Source organism: Cervus elaphus, chromosome 29 (assembly GCF_910594005.1).
Source record: "Cervus elaphus chromosome 29, mCerEla1.1, whole genome shotgun sequence".
Lineage (NCBI taxonomy): Eukaryota > Metazoa > Chordata > Mammalia > Artiodactyla > Cervidae > Cervus > Cervus elaphus.
In genome coordinates this window covers 47379796-47407746 of record NC_057843.1, presented here as the reverse complement: position 1 = coordinate 47407746, position 27951 = coordinate 47379796, and the positions used below count along the sequence as shown (strand labels likewise).

General features: G+C 36.2%; 1 protein-coding gene and 2 long non-coding RNA genes across 5 annotated transcripts in view; 2 read left to right on the top strand and 1 right to left on the bottom strand.

The window, feature by feature from the left end:
* Window positions 1–27951, top strand: part of LOC122686324 (60S ribosomal protein L7-like) — a 675506-nt gene that overhangs the window by 260372 nt on the left and 387183 nt on the right. The window lies entirely within an intron of this gene.
* LOC122686326 lies at window positions 89–22028 on the bottom strand. The gene is made up of 3 exons (XR_006338706.1): window positions 22015–22028; window positions 15995–15999; window positions 89–218 (listed from the first exon to the last, which is right to left on the bottom strand). It is a non-coding gene; the product is annotated as an uncharacterized LOC122686326 (long non-coding RNA).
* Window positions 4946–27951, top strand: part of LOC122686325 — a 60872-nt gene continuing 37866 nt past the window's right edge. For 2 of the 3 annotated variants that reach the window (XR_006338704.1, XR_006338702.1), the window contains exon 1: window positions 4946–5014. This is a non-coding gene — a long non-coding RNA (uncharacterized LOC122686325). Of the gene's footprint in view, window positions 5015–7239; window positions 7374–27951 lie in introns of those variants that run through there. The other variant, XR_006338705.1, reaches the window with a different exon arrangement.

Below are 27951 nucleotides of genomic sequence, written 5' to 3'. Positions count from 1 at the left end.
AAGCCTGGTGTGTGCTGCAGTCCATGGGGTCGCAAAGAGTCAGACATGACTGAGTGACTGAACTGAACTGAAGATAAGACAACACATCAAAATGACAATTTTTTTGATTTGCAGTCAGCTCATGAGGCACCCACTTATTGAGCTTTTTTATCTTTCCGTTTTGCTACAAGTGCCAAATGACTGTAGAATGGTCAAGGTTGAGTTCTTTAGCAACTTCTCTCTTAAGTCTTCTGCATTGACAGGTGGGTTCTTTACCAATGCAGGAGACTTAAGAGAGTATGGTATTCCTTTATAAAAACATTTCACTACTTATTTATCCATTTTTCTCTAATCAAATATTGGAATGTTTCTAATTTCTGGGTATTACAAACTGTGATACAACCAACATCCTTATACGCACCTTCTGGTTCTTTTGCTAGGTCATGTGTTTGCATGCATTCTACTTTAATCAATACTGCCACATAGTTTTCCAAAGTTGTACCAAGTTACACTTGCAAACAGCAGTAATGAGAAATCCAGTCTTTCCTTATCCCTGTCAATATTTGCTATTGTCTTTTCCATTTTAACAATTCTGTTGTTGTGAGTGGTATTACCTTAGGTTTTTAATTTAGCTTTCTTCAGTGACTAATGAAGTTTAACACTCTTTTATATATCTGTTGATTATTGGATGTATTCTTTCTTAGATTCTAGTTCTAGTTTTTGGTCCTTTTTTTTTAAAGTGTCATCTGCCTATTTCTTACTGATTTGTAGGAGTTACTTATATATTCAAATTCTTTATACAATGTTCACAAATTGGGGTTTATCTATTTTAATTTTTTGAAAAATACTTTAAATTGAAATAAATTTACTTATACACACATGCACACACTTACACATACCACATGCACAAAGTAGTTGGTCTGACCTAAAGAGGTGGTTGCAATTATCAGTCCTGGAAGGAACACAAGAGCTTTGGGTTTTCTAGATCATAGAGTGTGCCTGAATCCTCTCAGATGCGTCTATGGTCACAGAAGGGGCTAGCATGGTCACAGAAGGGGCTGACTCCATGGGACATGAAAGAAGTCAGCACCAATGCCATGGTCTCAGGGCCTTACTGAAGGTGCCCATTATTGAAATGGTCATCAGCAAATGAGATCATTGAAGTTAAGAACGATGTGGTACCCTTTCTCATTTCACTAGGTTTTCCAAAACCTTGTATTCCCGTGTGATGCAGGGATAAGAGAGAAAGTGCTGAAAACACTCTCAGGTTAAATTTACTGCTAGTCTCAGAGTGTGAATTTTGAGGTAAAAGTGAATCCAATTATAACTCTAAGAAATATTTTATCTCTCCTGTGTTCACATTGTAATTCCAATCGCTGTCAAACAAAAAGAGGTAATAACATAATTGTGCTAAGATCTTATATCTCTGCTCCTCTATGTTTTCCTTTGTGGGTGATAAGTCATAGATAAAATAGAAATTCAAATTCAATGGAGGCTTAATATCTATTATTATGTGACTTAGGAAAAGTCAGTGAATAATTCAGTGAGTCAGTTCTTACACTCCTGCTAACAGGATCTGGCTAGGATTAGAAAATGTTTCACAAGTCTTTTTTATCCTTGAATATGCTCTCACCATTCCTCTCTATATAATTTTAAAAAGGAGAGAGAATAAAATGGTCACATTGGCTACTGTAACTACTTTTATTTCAATAAATTATCAAGAAATTTGTAGGGAGAAAAATTAAGATCTGTGTTAAGGTCAAGAGGTCAAAACCTGCTTTCCAGGTTCAAGGAGAGCAAAGCATCTATTTAAATCCAATGTTGTGAAATTTCAGATTTCCTAATGCTAGCTTAATTACCATACATTTTGTACACAAATTCTTTTATAAGCTTTAGTAATTTGTGCTATCATAATGATTTCTTCCTTTATGTCAACCAACTTGCAGCAAAACTTTGTGATGAGAAAAATACATATATATATAAACTAATTTCATGATGATATTAGTTTGAGTAATAAATATTTATTCAAAACTCCAATTGGCAAGAACACTTGTTAATTGCTGGTAAGGAATACAAAATGCGACTACCCTTTGGAAGATAGCCTGACAGTTTCTTAAAAAGTTAAACATAGTGTTAGGATACAGTCCAGTGACTGTATGCCTAGATACTTTAATGAGTTAAGAAAATGATTTTATCACAAAAATCTGCACACAAGTGATTATAGCAACTTTATTCATAATTGCCAAAATTTGGTGGCAACCTTTAATCAGTGAGTGGATGAACCATTATACATCCAGAGAGGAATTCTCAGATCATGCTACTGGTAAAGAATCCACCTTCCAATGCAGGAGATGCAAGAGATGCAGGTTCCATCCCTGGGTTGGGAAGGTCCCCTGGAATGGGAAATGGCACCCCACTCCAGTATTCTTGCCTGGAATATTCCATGGGCAGAGGAGCCTGGCAGGCTATAGTTCATGAGCCACAGTTCATGGGGCCTCAAAGAGTCAGACATGACTGAGCGACTAAGCATACACACACATACACACACACAATGGAATTTTACTCAACAATAAAGAGAAATATGTTATCAAACTAGGAAATGTCATGGAAGAATCTTAACTGTGTATTGCTAAGTGAAATAAGGCAGTAGGAAAAGGTTATATACTGTATGATATTAACTATATGACATTTTGGAAAAAGCGATCTCCAGACACTGCAAAAATATCAATGGTTGCCACAAGTCTGGGAGAAGGGTAAGAGAATAGGTAGGTGGAGTACAGGGGATTTTTAGGACAGGGACTTTTTTCTATACTATCATAATGTTATATGTATGATATTTTGTATTTGGCAAAATCCATAGAACTGTACAACATCAAGAGTGAACCCTACTGTAAATTCTTGTATTAGCTAATAATAATACATCAATAGATGTTCCCCAGTTATAACAAATGTACCACACCAATGCAAGAATAAATAATAGAGGAAACTGAGGTCAGGGGAGGAGGGCTTTATGGGAACTCTCTGTATTTTCTATTCCGTTTTTCAGGAACTCTTAAACTGCTCTAAAAACTAAATTTATTAATTTAAAAAAAACCGGTTGACTATATAACAATAGATTCACACCTTTTAATTAAATAATAATGCTATTTTCAACTTCTATTTGAATTCAATGGATTAAATAAGTAATTTAAAACAATTCTTTAAATAGGAACAACTAGAAAACTGGATCCCCATTTTATATCATATTAAAAATATTTTCAGATAGACCTAAGATTTAAATGGAAGCAAATATATAAATGGGCTTCCCTGATGTCTCAGTGGTAAAGAATATACCTGCAAGGCAGGAGACTTAGGAGATGTGGGTTCAATCCCTGGGTCAGAAAGATCCCCTGGAGGAGAAAATGGCAACTCACTTCAGTATTCTTGCTGGGAGAAACCCGCGGGCAGAGGAGTCTGGCAGGCTACAGTCCATGGGATCGCAGAGTTAGACACGACTGAGTGACTGAGAATGCATGCACAAATATGTAAATAACACACATAATCTTTGGGCTAGGAAACACTTATCCATGCATGGAAGTCTAGTATGATTAAGAGAGACAGAGATTTTAATACACACAAAAGTACATGTGGAAAAATATAAATAAAATCAGATTCTCACTAAAAGTTCAAATCTTATTTTCATATATTAAGAAAAGGCTGATATGTATACTACAGCAGGAGCTTTTATAAACTGTTGAGAAAAAAAAAATTCAAGCAACCTAAACAGCAATAGAAATGAGGGGGAAATGTGAATATTCAGAGATGCAAATTCAAATGGCCAAACCATGGATTTGTGTGAGAAATTTCTCCTTGTCCAAAAGGTATTCCTACTTTCCTCCTGCTTACTCCTCTCTGTTGACCTGATCTAAATGATGTAGCAGAATTGGGAGTAGATGTTCCTATGGTTGTTGGCGAGGCAGTGGATGGGTCCCAATGCCTCCCCCATGAAGATGAGGGATGCCTTATCATCCCTGTAGAACCGTAGCTAAAGATTACAACAAGCTCCTTGGCATGCACCCTCAAGAAAGTGCAAGTCCTGAACTACTAGCGTTGAAAAAGAAATTTATTTCACCAACAGAGAGTAAAAAACAAATTTTGTTTGCACCATTTCAGATAAGGAAGTGGTGGACATTAGAATAAGCTTTTGACTGATCATTGTCTCCTGGTACCCTAAATATTGATTATTATGAAGAATTTAAAAGCTATTTTGACTAAAGTATGTGGTTATCTGCTTATCTGACTTTGACAAGGTCCTGAAGCAACTTTACTTTCTTATTGCAAAACATATGTTACTGTAATTTCAGAGTAAAGAGTTTTGCAACAACATACCATATTTTTTCAACATGCAAAAGAATGGCATGGGATTTCAGACTGATTTTAATAACTGAATGATTCAAAATGTCTTTCAATGCCATAATTGTAAAAAATTGTTGATATGACTCCTGTATAGCTAGCTAGTATATAAAAATTATTCTTTTAATTTTTATATATTTTATAGTTTTTGTACATTCATATTATGGAAGGTCATGAAAACTGTCATAAAATAAGTATCAAAATATAAGACCAAAAAGAGGAGAAAAGTTGCACACTTTTTATAACCAAGATCATCTTTAAGCTCAAAGCCAAACATGCAAATTCTAACATTTTCCCTAAATCTGCTACATAACCAGGAGTCTTTTGGAGAGACTAAAAATAAGCAAAGTGTGAAAAGGAAACAATTCTAAATTCCATGTGTGTTAGCCAGGTTCAGAAGAACCCCAAGAAATTTAAATTCAGCTAATGAGTTTATAGTGAGCAATCCAGAGAATTAAAGATCCTGAGGCTTCAACAACAGCTCTTCTTTCTATTTGAAACTATATCCCTTTGCCTGGTTAAGGTTTTGCATTTTTAAGAGGCAGTGGCTGGTGCTTGCAATATGCACATTTCAGTCTAATTTCCATCTGCGTGAACAAGAAGTCAGCTGCCTGGAGCTGAGGCATATTTACTGTGGACACAGGTAAATTTGCTTAAACTACCCTAAGTGTAAAGAGAATAAAGGCTTAGTTGAGTAAAGAGAGAGTACAAAAAACTCACTGGGATTAGAAATGATGGGTTAGGCAAATATCTTCTTTGTAGCATTTGATATTTGCAATATGGAAATGAAATGCAGATCAGAAGAACTGCCTCTCAGACTTCTTAAAATGTAGTCTCCTAAACTTCCTTTAAACGAAAACATCTAAGTTACATTTCTATGTAGCTTGAGTATACTAAGTTTAATATCACTATGAGATATTTTTTTAAAACTCTATAGATGGACTTTTGTGAAAACTAGTACTGCATTGAAGAGAACTATTGTATCACGACTGTCACTACTATACAGGAGACTTTTTGAGAAAAAGTAAGGCAGAATCCATTTTGTGAACAAACCGGTTTTGCAGAAGGAGTCACCAAAGTTCAGAATGTCTAACTGCGGTTTGATGAATCATGGCTTTAAAATTTGCTCTAGGGTGGGGGAGAGGGGGAGGGAGATTCGCAGGGAATGGCGTGGTCCTGTCAGAACTTAAGTAAAAGATAATACCATGCCTTTTCTTGAAATACCAGTATTTTTCTTTCATAGGCAGTTTGAGTTTAATGTGACCCATGCTGGAAACTGAAACATAAGCTCTTAAAAATAAACACAGAAGCTTTTTTTTTTTTTTTCCAAGTTATTCATTTCACTTTAAGGGAAAATGGTAGAAAAGTCACTCTCCCCCCTCCCACCTCCTCCCCGCCCCCACCCTTGGCCCATGGGAGGGCACTCGGGTGTGCTTAAAATACTTATGTCTTGAAGATGCTGCAGTGCTTAATAATTTATGTAAAGTTATTTCAGCTACTGAAACATACCATTCTTTATTTCTGTTGGTCTCATGAAAGCTCAGGAAAGACTGTAAGACTGATTTCTAGCGCAAGGCATTCTCTGCCTTTGAGCTTCTCTCTGTGGAAATTCTATTCGTATTTTTAGACACAGCTCAAAAGCTAATCCTCTACAGCATAAGTTCAAATCTCTACAGAAAGGAGTGCTGCTTCTCAGGAAAGCAAACAGCACATTTGTTGGACCTTGAATACAGAATCATTTTAATTGAATGCTTAGTATACCTATTTTTAAAAATAATTTTATTTATTTATTTATGGATTTTTGGCTGTGCAGGGTCTTCATTGCTTCTTGGGCTTTTCTCCATCGTGGTCAGTGGAGATGACTCTCTAGTTTCAGAGCATGGGCTTTTCTTGTTGTGGAGCCTGGCTCTAGAGCACAAGCTCAGTGGTTGTGGTACACAGACTTAGTTGCTTTGTGGCACGTGGGATCCGCCTACACCAGGGATTGAACCCATTTCACCTGCGTTGTCAGGCAGATTCTTTACCTCCGAGCCACCAGGCGAGCCCCTAGTGTACCTATTTTTGTATTGTTTCTCTCACCTACTAGATCAAGTTTCTTCAGGATGCATTCTTATTCAGCCTCAAATTGTCCACAGGGTTTTCCACATTGTAGGGGCACACACACTAACAATCAAACATTTATTCAATTACTTAGCAGAATGAGTCAGCCCTATAGTCACTATGTGTGAGCCTTCCAACAGATGTTAGCAATCTCTTGTACTAGGTCCTTTTCCAAGCACTGGGGCTTGGTGAAACACAAGCCAAAATCTACCATCCTTACAAAACTGACATTTTAATGACACTCGTTGTATTATGTCAGAGAACCTACTCCAAAAAGAAAACTTACACTTTCTGTCTCTATAGAATTTTTAAATAGTCTACTCATTAATAGTGGAGACTTTGAAACTGCACTTTTGCCTTATGAGGTAACTGCAGGCAACAGATCATGTTTGGAAGGTTGTCTGATAATTTAGGTTGGTCTCTTATAAACATAGCCAGTATCTTTGATTTTTTAAAAAAAGCTAGAGTACATTGATAACATAAGGCAATGAAAATTAAAGCTTTGAAAGCATCTAAATTCAATTCTCTGCCCTCTGTGGACACACTGTGAAGAAATCACATCTACCCCTCCATAGAAGGGATCAGAAAGAGTTATGACAAAAGAGAACTTTGAAAAAGGCAGGAGTTGTGTCCGACTCTTTGCAACCCCATGGACTGTAGCCCACCAGGCTCCTCTGTCCATAGGATTTCCCAGGCAAGAGTACTGGAGTGGGTTGTCGTTTGCTTCTCCAGGGGATCTTCCTGACCCAGGGATCAAACCCACATCTCTTGCGTCTCCTGCACTGCAAGCAGGTTCTTTACCACTAGCACCACCTGGGAAGCTCTCTGGGTAAAAGTGAGGAGGCTTTACTGAGGAAGAGGGGAGAAGCAGGTTCAAGACACAGAGGGAAGATCTTGACAAGGTAAGCACTGTGGAAACCTCAGCAACTCGCCAGGGGAAAATAGCATTAGAAGTAAAGAAAGCTTTTCAACTAGTTTGTTGTCTTTTTATAAGTAAATTAATGTCTCTTTCATATAAGTAGTATCTGTGGTATTGTTGATTTGTGCTGTTACATATAAGTCCCCTGGATAAGTCAGGTTTGCTAGTGCAAACACTAAACTACAACAAGCTCAGTCAGAATGGGGAAAATAGAAGAGGAGAGGATTAGGTTTCTCAAGAACAGATCTAGCCCTCAGACTCTTAGAACTAGAAATTTGCAAGTTGTTTGAAGTTTCTTTTTTCTCTCTTATCTCTGCATTAATCAGACCAGCTTTTCTCCTAATGGTGGGAAACTTGACAGACAACATTCTTGTCCTTCACACTTCTCATCACTTGTCTATCAAAGAAGCATTGCTTCTGTCTCAGTGTTGGGGAAAATTACTGGAAGGGTGGCTATTGGCATACTTTGGATCAGTCACTTATTTCTGAAGCCAACTACAGTGGTCAGAGAGTTAATTTACTGTGGCTGAAAGACCTACCTAGAACCAATTGGTTGATTTTACCCAAAAGAAGGCAGGGTTAATCTTAGCATCAGTAAGAATGTTTCTCAGACAAAGCAATAAATGTCCATAGCATTCTTTCAGGGAGGAAATCCACTGTTTTCCTCAGTGTCTCCACTTTTATTGTCTGGAAAGTTTTAAAATACTTAACTTTTAGCCTAAAATGTATTGCCTTTATTTTTCCCCTTGGTATAGCTGGATAAACGTCTTCTATAGTCTATATAGTGATTTATGGATAATAGGAACTTTTAAATGTAAGTAAAATTTTTGTACATTTTTGTACAAAAAAATCAAATCCTACTTTCAGTATAAATAGCATTAAAGTTATTTGTTTAATTCTTTAAGCATTTGATATTTCTACAAATACGTTATAAGTTTGTGATCAGTGCCACGAACAAATAAGGCCTATTTTCTTTTTACAATTGTCGTAAAACCTCATTTCATTTATTCTTTATTGTAGTGAACTATTGTGAAGGTGAGGAAAATATAGGCCGTATCAATGTATACCTGCCAACATGCCCTTTTTGTTGTTCTTTCATTTCTGTTACTCTGGTCACAAGCCTTATATGGTACATCACTATTTGCAGAGTCCATTATGGAATTCTCTCATTTTGATCATGGTTGACTGCCATATACTTTCTCATGTATGTGTGCTCACTCATTCAGTCATGTTCACCTCTTTGCACCTCTTTTTTTTTTTTTTTTTTTTCTTTGCACCTCTTTTACCTAGGGACTGTAGCCCACCAGGCTCCTCTGTCCATGGGATTTTTTTCAGGCAAGAATACTGGAGTAGGTTGCCATTTCCTTCTCCAGGGGACCTTGCCAACCCGTGGATTGAACCCAAGTCTCCTGCTTGGGAGGTGGATTCTTTACCACTGAGCCACTAATCTGGGTTATAATATTTAAGTTTCCTTTAAAAGAAAAGCAAAATCTAAAATAAAAGCATTTGTTTTGTTTCAAGAAATAAAGATGTTTTTCCTTTATAAAAAAAAAAGCAACCATTTTATAAAGATTGCTATCTTGCTTTTCTTTATTTTATATATATTATATATATGATATAAAAATGATATAATATTATTTTAGTTATTATTGAGAGCGTTAACCAACATCTGTCATTTTTAGTCTTATTTTTCTCCTAATGGTTGATCTTTTCATTTTACTTTTTTGATGCCCAAAGGTAATGAACCACTATCATATATATTCATAGATTATAATTGTACTATTATAAAGGAAAATGAGGATTTCAGGTAGAAATCTCTCTGCGGAAGAAAATGTATATGTGTGTATATATTATATATATTCTGTCAGTGCTAAGAATATACATATATGTGTGTGTGTATATATACATATATATATGAAGTAAAATAATAGAACAATTTCTATTTTTAATTGACCCGTTGAAGTAACTGCCATGTTCATTAAAAGCCTGTTGTTGCCCTGGCTCTGTAACTGTCCTTCAGATAAAATCTTATTTTGCAGTCTCAGGAAGAAACTCTTTCCTTCAGTATCTTTTCTGGGGGAAAAGGCAGAACATGTTTTATAAAGTAAAAATATAAGAGTTTCATCTCTTGGTTTAATGTCTAAAAGACCTAAAAAAGTGAAGATAATGCAATGGTTAAATATTATTTTTGCTTGTTTTATTTTATTTTTCCCTTCTGTTCTTCAGTCAAGAACTAAAACCCTGAAGGTTGCCTCTTCCTCTCCCATTCCGTCCTCAGCTTCACATGTATCCTCGGCCAAACCAGACCAATTTCTCTACCATTTAATACAAATAATCTCTGTTCCGGCTTGTGCACAATTGCTCATTCTGTTTCCAGTAAAGACACTCCCCTTTTCCCCCATAAATCTTTGCATTCTTTAAAGTGCAGCTGAAACCTACAGTATGTACTCCTTAACTTTCTAGTTCATTCCTTTGAGTAAACAATCATACTCTTGTTTATATTAGTACTTAATAGTTCCTTAGTCTTAGAAACTTCTTTAGAGAGCCAACAGACTTTTCAAAGCTTCTTTAATTTAAACCTTAAAAAGATACAGTTAGAAATTATTTTTCTGTTGATAAAAGTGAGGTGAGGCTCACAGGATTTCTTTTTTTTTTTCTTCTAAAAGAAAAGTGAATTGTGACAATATTTGAACTTTGTTTAAGACTACAAATGACGTTCCTGCCTACCACAAACAGCATAGTTCGCAGTAGTTGTTCCAATTGTTATTCACATGTTCCCATTCAGAATTAGGAGGAAAAATGAGAAAAATCAAACTATGACTTAAGAGGAAGATGGAACTGAATTCCTTTTTAAAGAATTTGGTATGAATATACAATTACTTGTGTGGTTTTCTGTGTAATTGTGTGTTTTATATCTATCTTCCCTAACAGATTATAAGTTCCCTGATTTATTTCTTATTAGTTCCACTCCTCAGCACAGTGCCTGGACTACAACACGCACTTAATAAGTTCTTGTTAAAGGAATAGTGAATGATAAGATATCTCTATATTAGAAAGAGCTCATTTGTCTTAGGAATTCTTTAATAATAAGGTATCAAACAGAACAATCTGTTTGACTTTCTGTGATTGGAAAGCTGTTAATCTTTTGAGCTCAAAGGAAATCTACTAGCCCTGCTTGAACAGAATGAAGGTGAACCCATACTTACTGTTAAATAATACAACACAGGTGCTGTGACTGAGTAACAGATATGGACAGTTTTTATCTCTGAGGTCAATTCTAGTGTCAGTTTCTATTTTCTAACATTCTTTTTTCTCCCTTCATTTTAAAATGAATTTTTGTTTACTGTTAATGACATGATGATAGTAATGAAGAATGGCTTTCTTCCCCAATAACCCATTGTAGACTCATCATTAACTAACAAAATTTGGAGCAAATAGAATGGGATTTAGAAGGATATCTAAGTAAGGAAAAAAAATATTATTTGTGTATAATTTTTAAAAACAGAACTGGAAGGTAAAGGAGGATGGAGAGGAACATTCTAAGGGTGAAGCTCACTGAGAGAATTAAGGATGAAAGAAGCTCTGTTAATACTCCCCCGACTTTAAGTTCCTGAGTAAATAAATCCTTTACACAGTACCAGTGTAGAGTTGTCTGAAACTGAATAAGTAAGGAGGGAATTCAGTCCATCATGGTAAACCTGAATTAAGACTCATTTCTTTAATACTCTGGCTATTGCTGATATTAAGTACATCTCTGACCAATCAACAGGATTTATCTACCCATGATTCTGAACTTTGAAACGTAAAACTTTACATGGCTTTGTCCCTAGGTGGGCAGGTGGCAGAGTAATGGTACCATTGTGTTTATTTATGGTTGACTAGCTGAATCCTAGTGGTTTAAGACTGAGGCTCAACAGAAACCAATCTATAGGACACTCTCAGGCACTACTGATATTCCTGAGACAAGCTTGAATTTTCCATTTGCCTCAAATGGAAACCAAGGAGAGTGGAGAGGTGTTTCATAGCCCCAGTAGAAATGCTTTACATCCCTATCACAATGCTTTATCATTTAAGTTTTACAACACTGAATTGGTTCCATTCTGCTGTAACACAAATGTGTAAGTGTGTCTGCATGTGTGGGCATCTGTGTTTGTGTGTGTGTTTAACACTTACTCAATGTCTGGGTTCCTAGATAGCAGTTAACTTCAATTTTCTCTGTATTTTTGACAATGATAATGGACAGCGTTTCCTTTGGAAAAAGTTTGAACACATTGGAATAGTGGACTCTGCTATAGGATCTGGCTCAGAGGGAACTGTAGTTATCATGTTATATTCATCTTGCCCTCATTCTTGCATAGATACTTAGTTTTCACCAAGACTAATAAGGCAAATGTTGATTCAGAAAGGTACATTTACTTTTGGTCATTATTCAGTTTAAATTATTCATTTTACCTAGAAAATACATTAGAATGGTACTTACTAAAACCAGAAACATAAATAATTCACCATATTTATAAGACAGCTCAGATAAGGTGCTTCAAACCACTTTGTTGGTTTAAGTGGAATATTTAAAATACTTATAGCTAGGCATATATATTATGTTGCTTATGTTTGAGTATGTATTTTAAAGTTGTCTTCATGCCAAGAATCATGTTACTGTTCAAATGAAGTGTATGATTGAGCATCTAGAATCTTATCTTCTGACTGTGCTTGATTCTTGACAAAGCCATCATGTGGGCAGGGATATTAAAAAAGTGCCTAGAGCTTTCTTTTCAATCATGTAACTATAAAGTCTTTTAAGTGAGAGAGATGGAAGTGAAATCCCAGCTGCTACACCCATCAGGGGTGGAATTTTCTATTGGTTTTACACTTCAGGGCTTGCAAAACTTTTTTCACATATATTTATTTCATCCACATAATTATATTGTGAGAAAGATTGGGCAGGTAATATTGCACATATTTCAAAACTGAAATGCACTGAAATTGAGATTAAGTTAAAGTGAATAATTAATAGAGGAGTCAGGACTTGAATCTAGATTTATAGTGCAGATCACAATGCCCAATTTGACTTAGCTATTTGGAGGCATAAAATTATCTACAATTCTAAATTAAAGACTGACAAAAATTTAGAAAGACAATTTTTGATTGACAATAAAATAAAAACATAAGACTGGAATGTGAGGGCTGTAGTGACTACAAACCTACACATACACCTACCATGTAATACTGATAGACCTACAGGCATCCACTTTGTTTCCCTTCTTTAGGAGGGTGGGGAACCTCAAAAGGACACTCATGTTTCTAACTACTACATCATTATTCAATTTCCTGTATGATTCTTGAAAAACCAGCTCTTCTGGAGTTAGCACTCATGGCATGTTCATACTCTTCAAAGTTTTTTTTTTTCCTTTTTGAAACTTTTGTTCTTCTCAGTAATTTTTCATACTTGACATTTGAGACAAAGCTGAGTGATGAAATAATGAGATGGTTTGATTCATTCTTTGTCTTTATAATGAAAAGAATGCAGTGCAAAGGCACCATACATGCCTAGTTTTTGTCCACTAAAAATCTTTTCTCTGCGTTGATTGCTCTTGAACTTCACTGTTTTTCTTGATTTTCTTTGACTTTGTCTCTGAAGTTCTTTTATCCTTGAATTACATCTTACCTTTCAGTTTTTAGGTTGGAATTTTCTTTCATTATATCTTGGATCCTATGTCATGAAATCATTGAAATACTTGGGTTCCAATTTTCTTAGAGTTCCTTAGAAATAAATATATAAGCTGACTCTCCAAACAATTTTCTTTGATTTTTTATTTCAAATAAGTTATAATCCCCACAAAACTGTCAAGAATACGTTTTATTGATTACAACAAATGTAATACACAATGTCATTATTTCATCTTCAAAACAAACCAACCAGAAAACTACAGAAGCATAATATAAATCAAAAGCATAGATATCATGATTTACTTTGATTTCACAGGTATTGGAGAATAATCCAACTAAAATAAACTTCAAAATACTCTGCCACTTTGTATGTGCAATATATTTAAATAACTGATGATATTTTGGATTGGAATTTATGTTTCATTCAGCTTTCTAGTAATTTATAAAGTTTCTTTTTTGGGGGTATTTCTTTTCATTTTTTTCTTTTTATTTTTTTATTGAAGGATAATTGCTTTACAGAATTTTGTTGTTTTCTGTCAAACCTCAACATGAATCAGTCATAGGTATACATATATCTCCTCCCTTTTGAACCTCCCTCCCATCTCTCTTCCCACCCCACCCCTCTAGGTTGATACAGAGCCCTTGTTTGAGTTTCCTGAGCCATACAGCAAATTCCCATTGGTTATCTATTTTACATATGGTAATGTTAGCTTCCATATTACTCTTTTCATACATCTCACCCTCTTCTCCCCTCTCCCCATGTCCATAAGTCTGTTCTCTATGTCTATTTCTCCACTGCTGCCCTGTAAATAAGTTCTTCAGTACCATTCTTCTAGGTATATATGTGTTAGAATATGCTCTTTATCTTTCTCTTTCTGACTCACTTCACACTATATAATAGGTTCTAGGTTCATCCACCTCATCAGAACTGACACAAATGCATTCCTTCCTTTGGATGAGTAATATTCCATTGTGTATATGTACCACAAATTCTTTATCCATTTATCTGTCGATGGATATCTAGGTTGCTTCCATGTTCTAGCTATTGTAAATAGTGCTTCAGTGAACAATGGGATACACGTGTCTTTTTCAATTTTGGTTTCCTCAGGGTATATGCCTCAGAGTGGGATTGCTGGGTCATATGGTAGTTTTATTTCTAGTTTTTTTTAAGAAATCTCCATACCATCTCCCATAGTGGCTGTATCAATTTGCATTCCCACCAATAGTGCAAAGGTGTTCCCTTTTCTCCACACCCTCTCCAGCATTTATTGTTTGTAGACTTTTTGCTGATGGGCATTCTGACTTGTGTGAGATGATATCTCATTGCAGTTTTGATTTGCATTTCTCTAATAATGAGCTATGTTGAGCATATTTTCATGTGATTGTTAGCCATTGTTAGTATGTCTTCTTTGGAGAAATGTCTGTTTAGGTCTTTTCCCCACTTTTTGATTGGGTTGTTTGTTTTTCTGGCATTGAGTTGTATGAGTTGCTTGTATATTTTGGAAATTAATCCTTCATCAGTTGTTTCATTTGCTATTATTTTCTCCCATCCCGAGTGTTATCTTTTCACCTTGCTTATAGTTTCCTTTGCTGTGCAAAAGCTTTTAAGTTTAATCAGGTCCCACTTGCTTACTTTTGCTTTTATTTCCATTACTGTAGGAGGTGGGTCATAGAGGATCTTGCTTTAATTTAGGTCATCAAGTGTTCTGCCTATATCTTCCTCTAAGATTTTTATAGTTTCTGGTCTTACATTTAGGTCTTTAATCCATTTTGAGTTTATCTTTGTGTATAGTGTTAGGAAGTGTTCTAATTTCATTCTTTTACATGTAGCTGTCCAGTTTTCCCAGCATCATTTATTGAAGAGGCTGTCTTTGCCACATTGTATATTTTTGCCTCCTTTGTCAAAAATAAGGTACCCATAGGTGCATGTGTTTATTTCTTGGCTTTCTATCTTGTTCCATTGGTCTATATTTCTGCTTTTGTGCCAGTACCATACTGTCTTTATGACTGTAGCTTTGCAGTATAATCTGAAGTCATGAAGGTTGATTCCTCTAGTTCCATTCTTCTTTCTCAAGACTGCTTTGGCTATTCGGGATCTTTTGTGTTTCCATGTGAATTGTGAAATTTTTTGTTCTAGTTCTGTGAAAAATGCCTTTGGTAATTTGATAGGGATCACGTTGAATCTGTAGATTGCATTTGGTAGTATAGCCATTTTCACAATATTGATTCTTCCTATCTAGGAACATGGAATATCTCTCTATCTGTTTATGTCATCTTTGATTTTTTTTTCCTTCGTGTCTTATAATTTTCTGTGTACAGTTCTTTCATCTCCTTGGGTAAGTTTATCCATAGATATTTAATTCTTTTTGTTGCAATGGTGAATGGGATTGATTCCTTAATTTCTCTTTCTGATTTTTCATTGTTAGCATATAGAAATGCAAGTGATCTCTGTGTATTGATTTTGTATCCTGCAACTTGCTAAATTCACTGATTAGCTCTAGTAATTTTCTGATACTATCTTTAGGCTTTTCAATGTACAGTATCATGTCATCTGCAAACAGTGAGAGCTTTACTTCTTTTCTGATCTGGATTCTCATATCAGACAAAATAGACCTTAGATAAAGAATATTACAAGAGATAAGGAAAGACACTACATAATGATCAAGGGATCAATCCAAGAGGAAGACATAGCAATTGTAAATATCCAACATAGGAGCATGTCAATACATATTGAAAGTAAGACAATAATAGTAGTAAACTTTAACACCCCACTCACACTAATGGACAGATGATCAAAATAAGAAATTAATAAGGAAACACGTCTTGAATGATACATTAGATGAGATGGATCTTATTGATATCTTCAGGACATTCCATCCAAATGCAGAAGAGCAGACCTTCTTCTTAAGTGCACATGGAACATTCTCCAGGATAGACCACATCTTGGGTCACAAATCAAACCTCAGCAAATGTAAGAAAATTGAAATCATATCAAACATCTTCTCTGACCACAATGCTATGAGACTATTTATCAATTATAAGAAAAAAAGTGTAAGAAACACAAACACATGGAGATTAAACATCACGTTTCTAAATAATCAACAGGTTGCTGAAGAAATCAAAAGGGAAATCAAAACATTTCTAGAAACAAATGACAATGAAAACATGACAACTCAAAACCTATGGGATGCAGCAAAAGCACCTCTAAGAGGGAAATTTATAGCAATACAATCCTACCTCAAGAAACAAAAAAGATCAAATAGACAACCTAACTTTACACCTAAAACATCTGGAAAAAGAAGGGAAAAAAATTAGTAGAAGAAAGGAAATCACAAAGATCTGAGCAGAAATAAGTGAAAGAGAAATGAAACAATAAATAGTAAAGATTAATAAAACTAAAAGCTGGTTATTTGAGAAGATAAACAAAATTGACAAGCCTTTAGCCAGACTCATTAAGAAAAAAAGAGAGAAGAATCAAATCAACAAAATTAGAAATGAAAAAGGAGAGGTTACAACAGATAATGCAGAAATACAAAAGATTATAAGAGACTATTATGAACAACTATATGACAATAAAATGGATAACCTGGAAAAAATGGATAGATTCTTAGAGAAGTTCAATCTTCCAAGACTGAATCAGAAAGAGATAGAAATTATGAACAACCCAATCACAAGCACTGAAATTGAAGCTGTGATCAAAAATCTCCCAAAAAACGAAAGCCCAGGACCAGATGGCTTCAGAGAAGAATTCTATCAAACATTAAGAGAAGAGCTAATGACTATCCTTCTAAAACTCTTTCAAAAATTGCAGAGGAAGGAATACTTCCAAACTCATTCTATGAGGCCACCATCACCCTGATACCAAAACCAGATGAAGACAACATGAAAAAAGAAAACTACAGGCCAGTATCACTGATGAACATAGATGCAAAAGTCCTCAACAAAATTTTAGCAAACAGAATTCAGCAACACATCAAAAAGCTCATACACCATGATCGAGTTGGGTTTATTCCAGGAATGCAAGGATTCTTCAATATATGCAAATCAATCAATGTGGTACACCATATTAACAAGTTGAATGATAAAAACCATATGATAATCTCAATAGATGCAGAAAAAGCCTTTGACAAAATTCAGCACCTATTTATGATTAAAACCCTTCAGAAAATGGGCATAGAAGGAACCTACCTCAACATGGTAAAGGCTATATATAAGCCTACAGCAAACATTATTCTCAATGGTGAAAAACTGAAAGCATTCCCCCTAAGGTCAGGAAGAAGACAAGGGTGTCCACTTTCACCACTATTATTCAACATAGTTTTGAAAGTCCTAGCTATAGCAATCAGAGTAGAAAGCTTTATGATGTATTTTGCTTCCATTGATGATGTGAATGATTGGGGAAAATATTAAAAATTCCAACTTAAAGACTTTCCTGATTGTTGAAGAGCAAAAAATAAATGATTTGATTTTCATCATTCTCAAAGTACCCATCTTAGATTTTTTTGAAGTATCATCAAGGTGATGACTAACCCACACCAAAAAAAAAAAAAAAAAAAGTCCTTACACTTTCTACAGATTTGAGCTTAAAATATAGCAATGATTTTTAAGAAACGAAGTTTAGGAAACCCTGTATTTCTTCTTAGAGAAATAAATTTGTGAAAGAAAAATGATCAACTAATCTACCATGAATTTATCACTTTCAAATGAGAGAAGATTCAGAAACTTTTGATGGGTCATCAGTAAATGTTTTCCTGCTAAGACCGTGATGATTGGCTAATATTTCAGCACAATTTTGGGTAGAGGAGCAATGCAATTAAGACATGTTCTAGGAAATATTCTGTACTATTTCACATGATACTTAGTTAATGCTAGGATGACATTACTTCTTTCTGAGAATATGACAAGACCTATGAGGAAACAGGGAGTATCGACTGAAAGGTACCTCTTGAAAGTATTTGGATTATGGACAGTTACCTCAGCTGTCAGGGACACCGAAAGCTGCTTTGATGAGCAAGAGGCAGAACATATCCTGAGTACAAATAGGGAGGCTTGCTACAACTGGTTCATCAGGGTGGGGCCATAAGAGTCAATCAAGGAAAAAACTACATCATACATAAAATGCAAACATCGAGCCAATTGTTGGCCAGAGTCCTGACAGAGTCCTTAATAGGAGTACTAAGAAATAAATACCTTGGCTCACCACAGAGTATACAATGTGAATCATAAGTACTCACTAGGTTAGCTAATTTGGATTGACTCTTTGTGGGTCATTTATTATTGATGGAGTTCCAAGTATAGAGGTTATTCTATTTTTTACTGTTTTCTTTATGGGATTGGATGTACAGAAAACTTTACATATCCAGTAAATAACTTCACCTGAACTCTAGTGTGATGAAACATCGAGTTATGAAGGTCTTTTAATTAAACTATTTTATTCAAGCTATAATTTAAAACATTAGATTAAAACTGGAAATAGAGAAACAAAATGAATTTTTCACAAAAATAAAGCTTATAATTAAGTTTTAGAGAATTAGTCATTACAAAGTAAATCTACAGGTTACAGAGTAAAGCAGTGGTGTTAGGTGAAGATTTAAAGCTAGATATAATTAAACTACTTTGAATCATACCCATTTATTTCTCACTCTGCATTTTCTATATGTCTTATATGTAGAACATGAACATTTTCCAAAGAAAGACTCTTTTCCATCCAAAATCAGCTTTCATATTTTTTCTTCCTTCCCATTTTGCTTTAGCCCATCTTCAGTAATAAAGATAAAAGGTAACATTTATTGCTCACATTCACACTGTAGAGCATTATACAAAAACTTTGTACCGTGTATTACCAGAGATAATTCTTAAAACCATCTGCAAACCAAATGCCAGTATTTTCCTTCCATTACAAGAGGCCTTCCATTGGTTAAAGAACTTGCCCACAGTCTGTATGTGAAAGAACATGAACTTAAACTGGGTCAATTATTTCCTAAACACCATTCTCTGAAAAGCTATGCCATAAGCAAGCCAAGTGCAAGCCTCTTCTCTATAGAACTTTCATTTTAATATAGTTTAGTCTTAAGTGTATTTCAAAAATTATGAGAAAATGAAATAAGCCAGAGGAGTAAAGCTTTATTTCACACACACACTTTTTTGTTGGTGTTTGTTTATTTATTTATTTTTTACCATGCCTTTTTACTTTTTAAACATTTTTTTAACTTTCCATTTTAACTGGTGTATAGTTGATTTTTTTTTTTTTTTTTACCATTCATAAAGAAGTTTTGGGGGGACTGACTATGTCATTTCTCTCGTCTTTAAAAGAGAGATGGTGTCAATGTCATTTACTTTTTGTATCCATGGATGTGGTGTGAAGATGATGTATTTAGAATGATAAGATGAAGAGAGTTCATCTTTATAAGAATTCACACCAGAGATTCTGGAATCTAATTACTGCAGAACAAATTTGAATTGCTATTTACTAGCTATATAAATTTTACCAAGTTTCTTAATCTTTCTGTGCCTCAATTTTCCATCTGTAAAATATACATAACAACTAGCATTCCATATAGCTGCTACTTGATTATATATGAGAACAATTTGTGTAGAAAGTTTAGCAAAATATCTGGTAGATAGACATTTCTTAGAAAAAGGTTTATTTTCTTTGTCACAACAACCGAACAAAAGACTAGACCATAAAAATAAGAAGATGGCCTCTAGACCACACTAAGGAAGATGATTTTCCAAGATAAAAGTGACTTTTAAAATAATACAAGTTTAGGTTTTCTTTTGGAAATGGTTGTTTTACCAGTTTGCATTTTTTTCAGAATGAAAAGGAAGTTATTTTAGAGAAAGAATTCATTTTTAGTACTGCTTTGATGTTCTCTGAACTTCTTTCTGTGTTTTGAGACACATGATTCAATTTTCCCAAGAATTTATTCCTTAAGGAAAATAGATTAGAAGGGATCTTAAGAAGCTGAAAGAAAACAAGTAAATTATTTATGATTGTGTTTCTCCTGATTGTGTTTGTGAGCTGCCATTCAGAACAAGCAAAATGTTTATCATTTTATTATCAGAAGCCTTTTTGTCATAAAAAAGGAACAAGGGAAGTTTTATAAATGATCTAATGAAAAACTCCAAAGAAAAAGAAGCAGGTTAGAAAATGTTGCCAATGATGCTTTAGAAGCAGAAATATTACTGATACTAGAAACCAAGGAGGAGAGAAAGACAACAAGGGTTTCTGAAGCTGTAATGTTTAATACTAGAAACTCAAGGAGATGCAAAGCCCAATGGCTGAAAGTGCTAAGCCTGTCACAGCATGTCTTTCTTTGGAGTCTGTAGCTGTCAAGGCACTTCCTTTGCTGGTTGCTATAGAAATAATTATAGTACAGGACGTTGAGAATTCAAAGCAGATGGATGTCAAAGTAGAAACGCTGTCATCTTTGTGTGTTTACTCTAATATCCTTAGGGTGAAAAAGATAAAATTAAAGACAAAAAGCATCATTATTTGAATTGAAAATTAAGAGATATAGGTTTCATAGTTTAACGAAGTATTTCATTTCAGCACAAAACAGTTAAGTGAGGGCTATTCAGTGAAGCCTTTAGAGTGATCAGCAAATGCTAACAAAAATAGAAACCAAGGGTTCTTGTCAAGTAGGAGAATGTTTGATTTAAATCAAGAAACTGAGGATAAGTATATCTTTGAAAGGATTATATCATCCTGTAAGTGATCTCTTTTTAGGTTTGTAGTTATATGCCAGGATATCACTACCTTGAAAAAAATATTCAAAAAAACCAAAGCTATTTTTTTTGCTATCACCATATTAACTTTGATTCTTTCTTTCATTTTAATTTCCCCTGTTAGATTTATCATATATAAAGGAGATATTATAAGATATAAATATATGTGTGCATATATGTACATTTGTGTGGGTATGTATATAGGTAGATAGATATTATTTCTATCCTGTTCTATCTTTTGATCTTTCTTTTAACCAGTATTATAGTATCTTGATTTTTAAAACTGATTTTTTAAATTTCTTGATATTCAATAGAGCAATCACAGTATCTTCTTCAAGTTTCTCTGGGCCAAGACATTTTGATAATTTTAAACACTTAGTCACATTTCCCATTTTGGCATGATAGTTTATGGAAGGATACTATGATAGCAATTATGGCTTTTTGATCATTACGAAATAGTAGATGACAGAGTTTACTAAAGGGCCTAAGTTCTAAGACCACATACTGGTTCTGCAATGGCTATTCATTTCCTTTGACTCATCTGATGTTGAAAATTTGTAATTCCAGCTTGGAGAAAAAAACACCTGAATGTAATCTACCTGTATACCCAAGTTAATCATTCCATAATTAATTCTCCTATTTAAGCTTATCTTCAGGATCTCAAGTAATTCTGCCAGTTAAGAAACTAAAATAAATGTATGAGTGTAGTAATATTTGCATTCTTATAAGCAGTGATAAACAGCTCCATTTCTAGTTCAAAATATGAAACGAATAAAATGCTAAATGGAAAATACTAAGAGTTGTACACAACTGAGTGACTGAACAAACAAATAAATTTTGTTAAACATGTGTGTGTGTATACTCAGTCATGTCTGACTCTTTGCAATCCCATTGACTGTAGCCTGCCAGGCCCCTCTGTTCATAGAATTTTCCAGGCAAGAATACTGGAGTGTGTTGCCATTTCCTACTCCAGGGGATCTTCCTTACCCACAGCCAAACACATCTCTTGAGTCTCCTCCACAGGCAGGTGGATTCTTTACCACTGCACCACCTGGAAACCCCTAATTAAAATTGAGTTAAACATAGAGCATTGTAATAAGTTCTGGTGTTTAAGAGTAATCCTGTTTGCAAGGGTCTAAGCATTGGGTTGAAAAATGGATTTTTCTTTATATATAAAAATTTCCACAACCAGTCAAGATCAAATATAGTAAAAGTTAAATGAACAATACAGCTGTATAGAGGAGGGAGTGACTACCAAGAGATGGAGGTCATTGGGAAAGGCTTTATTAAAGCGTTAAAAGAGGGTGGCACTCACACAAAGAAGTTGCAAAAGAGTAATGGTAAGAATCATTAGCCTGTATAAAGAAACTAGAAATGTGCATAGTGGGCTAGCTAATTTCAAATTATATAAATTTCAAATTATAGTGAATTATATACAAAATATGTAAAATGATATGGCAGAAATCTCTACAGTAACCCAGATGAGGAAGTGGCATTCCATGAAGACTGATGAAATCAGGCTTCTGTTCATCCAAATTTAATAATTTTTAATTATGTGTATCAAGCCATGCTCTTGTCAGCTGTCCATCTATTTTTCCTTTAGCAACATCTTGGTATATTAGTCATCACCATAGTGATGACTTAGTAGTTGATTATGACCTCTTCACCTCTCCTCTTCAGGAATCCTATCATTCCCACTGACTACAGGGAGCCCTGTTCTCTAATAATTATTGTCTGTCCTCAATCCTGGTGCAGTCACCACTGAGCTTCCTGACATGCCAGTACCTCCTTCACTAGCATGTTCCTCATAAGCTGGGTGATGAGAGCATTCTCTGGCCCTTCCAAAGAACTTAGCCATCTGGTGGGTACTCAACTGTTACACAATAGAGCCTTTGTAGCATGCTTACTTCTCTGAGCCTTTCGATCCCTTCCTCAAAGCTCTGCCAAGGGAGTTCTGTCATTTGCACTTAATTTAATGTGAGCCTTTTGTCCCCACAAGCCTCCAGTAACCATCCATCCCAACAGTGTTTTAGGACCGTTTCTAGGTGCTCTTGCCAGGGAGTTTTCAGTCATGGGAGAATTCTCCCTACTGGACAATTCTCCTTTATGGAGCTTATCTTTCATCATCCCTAACCCCCAAGCAAGTCCAGTGCTATCAAGATCAACTTCCTGGAATACTCTCTCCCACCCCACCTCTGATTTATTTTGCTATAATTAATCATGTCCTAAGGTTTCTTTGGTAAATAATTCCTTTTTGCCTCTAGCAGGAAAATACTTCCTTAGTTGGCCCATGTTGAGACTTGTTATAGGACTAGATGACAAGGGGGGGAAATGGGGTCAGATCCTGAAGAGAACAACTGTTATCCTCCAAGGCATTCATCTCAGTTGAGGTTTTGGTATGGTCTTCAGGCAAGAGAGGGCTTCCCCGGTGGCTCAGATGGTAAAGCATCTGTCTGCAACGCTGGAGACCCGGGTTTGATCCCTGGGTCAGGAAGATCCCCTGGAGAAGGAAATGGCAATCCACTCCAGAACTCTTGCCTGGAAAATCCCATGGACAGAGGAGCCTAGTAGGCTACAGTCCATGGGGTTGCAAAGAGTTGGACACGACTGAGCGACTTTACTTCAGGCAAGAGAAAGCTGCTGTTCTTCAGGAATACAAAGTAGACTATGCTTGCAGGTCCAGGGGTTCAGAGGAATCCGGGGGCCCTTATTCTGAGCACATCTATCTATATATCTCCATTCAATATCTTAGGGACTCCCTTCTTCCCTATCAGGGTTTTTATTTTAGCATAAAGACTTGTCAAAGCTGTGGATTCAGTTTTCATTAGTTCTACTATTTTTACAATAAAAAAGTGTGTCTGAAATAATAGAAAATTTATATATTGCTTCTGCTTCCAGTTCTTCGCACAGAGCTCTAGAGCCTTGTAATTCCTAAGTGATAAAAGTACTAGGAGCATCTTTGGTTCTAATATTTGACCTTTGTGCTGACATGAGATCCTAAGTCCCTTGGAATTTATCCCTGGGTGATAGCAGTGTCTTGTGTTCTAATGAGGTGACTCTTGGTGGGCTCTTGGATGAGAATTGGTCACCAGAAAGAGCAAACCATGATTAGAGGCTTGGAATTCTGTTAGCCCCACTACCCATTCTCTGGGGGCTTCCCTGGTAACTCAGTCAGCAAAGAATCTGCCTGCATGCAGGAGACTGGGTTCGATCCTTGGGTTGGGAAGATACCCTGCGGAAGGAAATAGCACCTTACTCCAGTGTTCTTGCCTGGAGAATCCCAGGGACAGAGGAGCCTGGCAGATTACAGTCCATGGGGTCTCAAAGAGTCTGAAATGACTGGGCAACTAAGCATGCTCCCATTCTCTGGAGAGGGAAGAAGGACTGGAAATAGAGTTAATGATCAATCTTACCTATATGAAGAAGCCTCTATAAAGATCCCAATATTATGAGGTTTGGAGAGCTTCCCAGCTGGTGAACATGGGGAGTTGCTGGGAGAGTGACATGATATACCCAGAGAAGGCACGGAAGCTCTGCACTCCTTCCCGTGTACTTTTCCCATACACATTTCCATCTAGATGTTTATTGTATCCTTTATCATAGTCTTTGTTATATAGTAAATGATCAAACATAAATAAGTGTTTCCCTGAGTTCTTTTAGTTGTGTTTTGAGCAAATAATCAAATTCAAGGGGGAGGAGACCATGGGAACTTCAGATTTATAGCCCAGTTGAAAGAACGTTGGGGGCATCCTGAGCAACTACTAAGTGCGATTGTCATCTTAAGTGGGGAAAAGTCTTGTGGGACTGAACACTTAACTTGTAGGATCTGATGCTCTCTCCAGGTAAACAGTTATCTCGTAACTGAGATAAATTGTAGCACATCCAGCTGGTGTCAGAGAGAACTGCTTGGTGTGGGAGAAAAAACCCACACACCTGGTGTTGCAAGTGTCATAACTAATGTACACAAAAATATTGTAAAGTAATTAGCCTCCAAAATAAATGGAAAAAAAATACAGTGAGAAAAAAAAATTGCCATGGCTGAGCAGGACCTTTGGAGGTGGTCTCTGGATGTAAGTCCACCATCTTCCACCATCTCCCCAGATTGCCAGCTTTTCTGAATAAAGTACTTTTCTTCTTTTAAAAAAAAAAGTGTGAAAAAAAGAGAGACACAGAGGAGAGGAGAGAAGAATGAGCTTCTTTCCCCCATACAATGCCTCGTCCAATCTCTATTTCAATCTGCCTTCTAGCCACAGAAACTGAGGATCTCTTTAAATGCTCCCACACAAACGTTCTAACTTCTTTTTCACAGTGCCCAGGTTGGTAATTGACTAATCTGAACCTGTCAGTTTTCTTCTTCAAACCAACAGTAGCACCGAGCAACAACGAACACAGTCCTTATCATTACTGAGCCCTCCTTATCTTGGAAATGCTTAGAACTGTGCGTCAGTGCGTCTCCTATCATCTATTCCCATTCAGACTCAACAGTAGTGAAAATTATAGCAATTATAATGACAGAGTGAGCAGGTTTTAAACATGGTTTATCTCCAACAATGGGATTTCTATTACTATCTAGCTGGCAAGTGATCTAATTCCAAAATTGCTTCCTAAGAGTATGCTACCTGGGACCATGTCTGAAACTACATATTTCCAGTAGGGTTTCAGCATTAGATTCCTAGGGTCACCATAACAAAGTCTCACGAAATTTGTGGCATAAAGCAAGAGAAATTTGTTGTCAATTTCAAGAGGCTAGATATCTGAAAATCAAAGTGTTGGTGGGGTTGGTGTCTTCTAGGCACTCCTAGGAAGAATCTGTTCCAGGCCGGTCTCCTGGCTTCTGGTGGTTAATTAGAAATATTTGGCATTCCTTGGTGTATGGATACTTTACTCCAACCTCCTCATCTATCTTCACATGTTGTTCTCTCCTTTTATTTCTGTGGTCACATGACATTCTCCCTGTGTATCTCTGTCTCTTTGTGTTCAAGTTTCCCTCTTCTTATAAGGACTTATAAGTCATATTGGACTTAAGATCAATATTGCTCAGTATGACTTTGTCTTAACTTGAGCGCATATACAAAGATCCTATTTCTGAATAAGGTCACATTTACGCATCAGGATTTCAACATATCTTTTGGGGAGACACAGTTAAACCCTTAACAGTCCCAAGGACAAATAAAGACAAATCCTGTGATGAGAATTTGTGTGTAAGTGATTTATTAGGATATATTACCAAGAAAATATAGTACAAGAGGATGTGTTATCAAGCAGCACCAACTGAGGGTAACTTGCTCATTCTAGTCATGGAGTCCTGGGGATGGTATAAGTCGCAACTCAAGTGTCAGCAGAGACAAAGATGATTCTCTCTTGTGTACTCATTAGTCATTGGTTCAAAGCTATAGCTGGAGGAACATAAATTCCCAGGTATATTTATTCCGCTTGTAACAGGAAAAGTGTTATGATGGCTTGAAGATAGCTGTTATGTAATGATTTATGCGCCCCCCTCCCCAAACTCATATGTTGAAGTCTTAATTCCAAGTGATGCAGAATGTAACTGTATTTGAAGATAGGGCCTTTAAGGAGGTAATTAAGTTAAAATGAGGTCATGTGGTTAGACCCTAATCCAATATGACCAATGTCCTTATAAAAAGAGATTAGTACGCAGATGACGCACAGACAGAAGGACAATGACCGTGTAAGGACACTCCGGAAAGACATAATAAGTGTTCTACTGAAACCTGGAACACATACTTTGTCAGTATCAGCTCTGAAAAATTACCCAGGTTTGTTTTTATACAATGGAGACAGAAACAAGTTTATATATGGACCTAGGAGATTCCTTTAGATGCATCTTGATATTTCTACATATGGTGATAACAATGAGTGGGTTAATCCAGTACAGGAGTAGGATGAGGGCAAAGTACCAACAGAGCATGGGTGCTTCAAGATTGAAGAAATGGATCACTCCACAGAGTGATCAACCTAGACCACACACAATTTTAACCAAGGATGGGGAAATCTTGAATAGTTGTAGAGGAGTAAGAAGGGCCCTTAGTTGATGGTTGCTGTTGAAAACTCTGCTTCATTCGATATATCTTATATTCTGTTTTCATATTTGCACACACAAGGGACTTATCTCACAGTCCTAGAAAATACAATTCATAGCCAAGTTTGAGGAATTGTTATATGTAGTTGGGGAAATATATGAAACAAACACACAAATAGCAGAACCTCTTTGCCTCTCTAAAGGACAATTTCTAAGACTGTTATGCCCGATGTCCGAATCCCCGAGCGGGAAGAGAGAAGGCTTCCAAGACAATGCAACTCGCAAAAAGGGAAGTTTATTACTGTCTCGAGCCAGGGCCTTCTGCCACAAACATCACAGTGGTGCAGGGTCAGAAAGCGCCGAGCTCAAGCTTGGTACACAAATTTATAAGATATGCAAAAGCGGTTAGTAGCTGGCTTAAGCGGATTGGTTACATGTTTGCAAAGTAATTCTATCGGTACAGACTTTCGCGGGCTTTTCAGCTCTCCCTTTGTTCTTACTGGGCGCATATTGATTGGCTGGCTCCAGGTTACCTGATGGGGGTAGGGAATCTTACCATTTCGGGGGAAGCTAAAACTTAGGTCCAGGCCGCCCGTCATGGTATTAACTCTGGCAGCCTCACATTCCCCCCTGTCTTCTTGTTCCTGTAGAGGAATCCTTCTCTTCATCCTGGGCTACCATCTGATATTGCTGCCTCAATACCATAATCTGAATGGTATTTAGACGTTCTTTAATAAATGACATTAGCCGGTTTAAAATACAAGGGCCAAATGTGAGTGTTAATAATAGCACTATAAGCGGGCCCAGGAGGGTGGAAACTAAGGTGGTCAGCCAGGGGGAGCGTTGAAACCAAGACTCAAACCATCCCTGCTGGGCCTCCCATTCCCTCTTTTGTTGCGCCAGCCCTTCTCTTACTTTTGCCATAGATTCTCTTACCACTCCTGTATGGTCTGCATAGAAACAACATTCTTCTCCCAGAGCCGCGCAGACCCCACCCTGTTGGAGAAAAATCAAGTCCAATCCTCTCCTATTCTGCAAGACCACCTCAGACAAGGAAGTCAGAGACTTCTCTAAGTGGCTGATTGATTCTTCTATGCGAGTTATATCTTCATCTATGGCGGCTCGT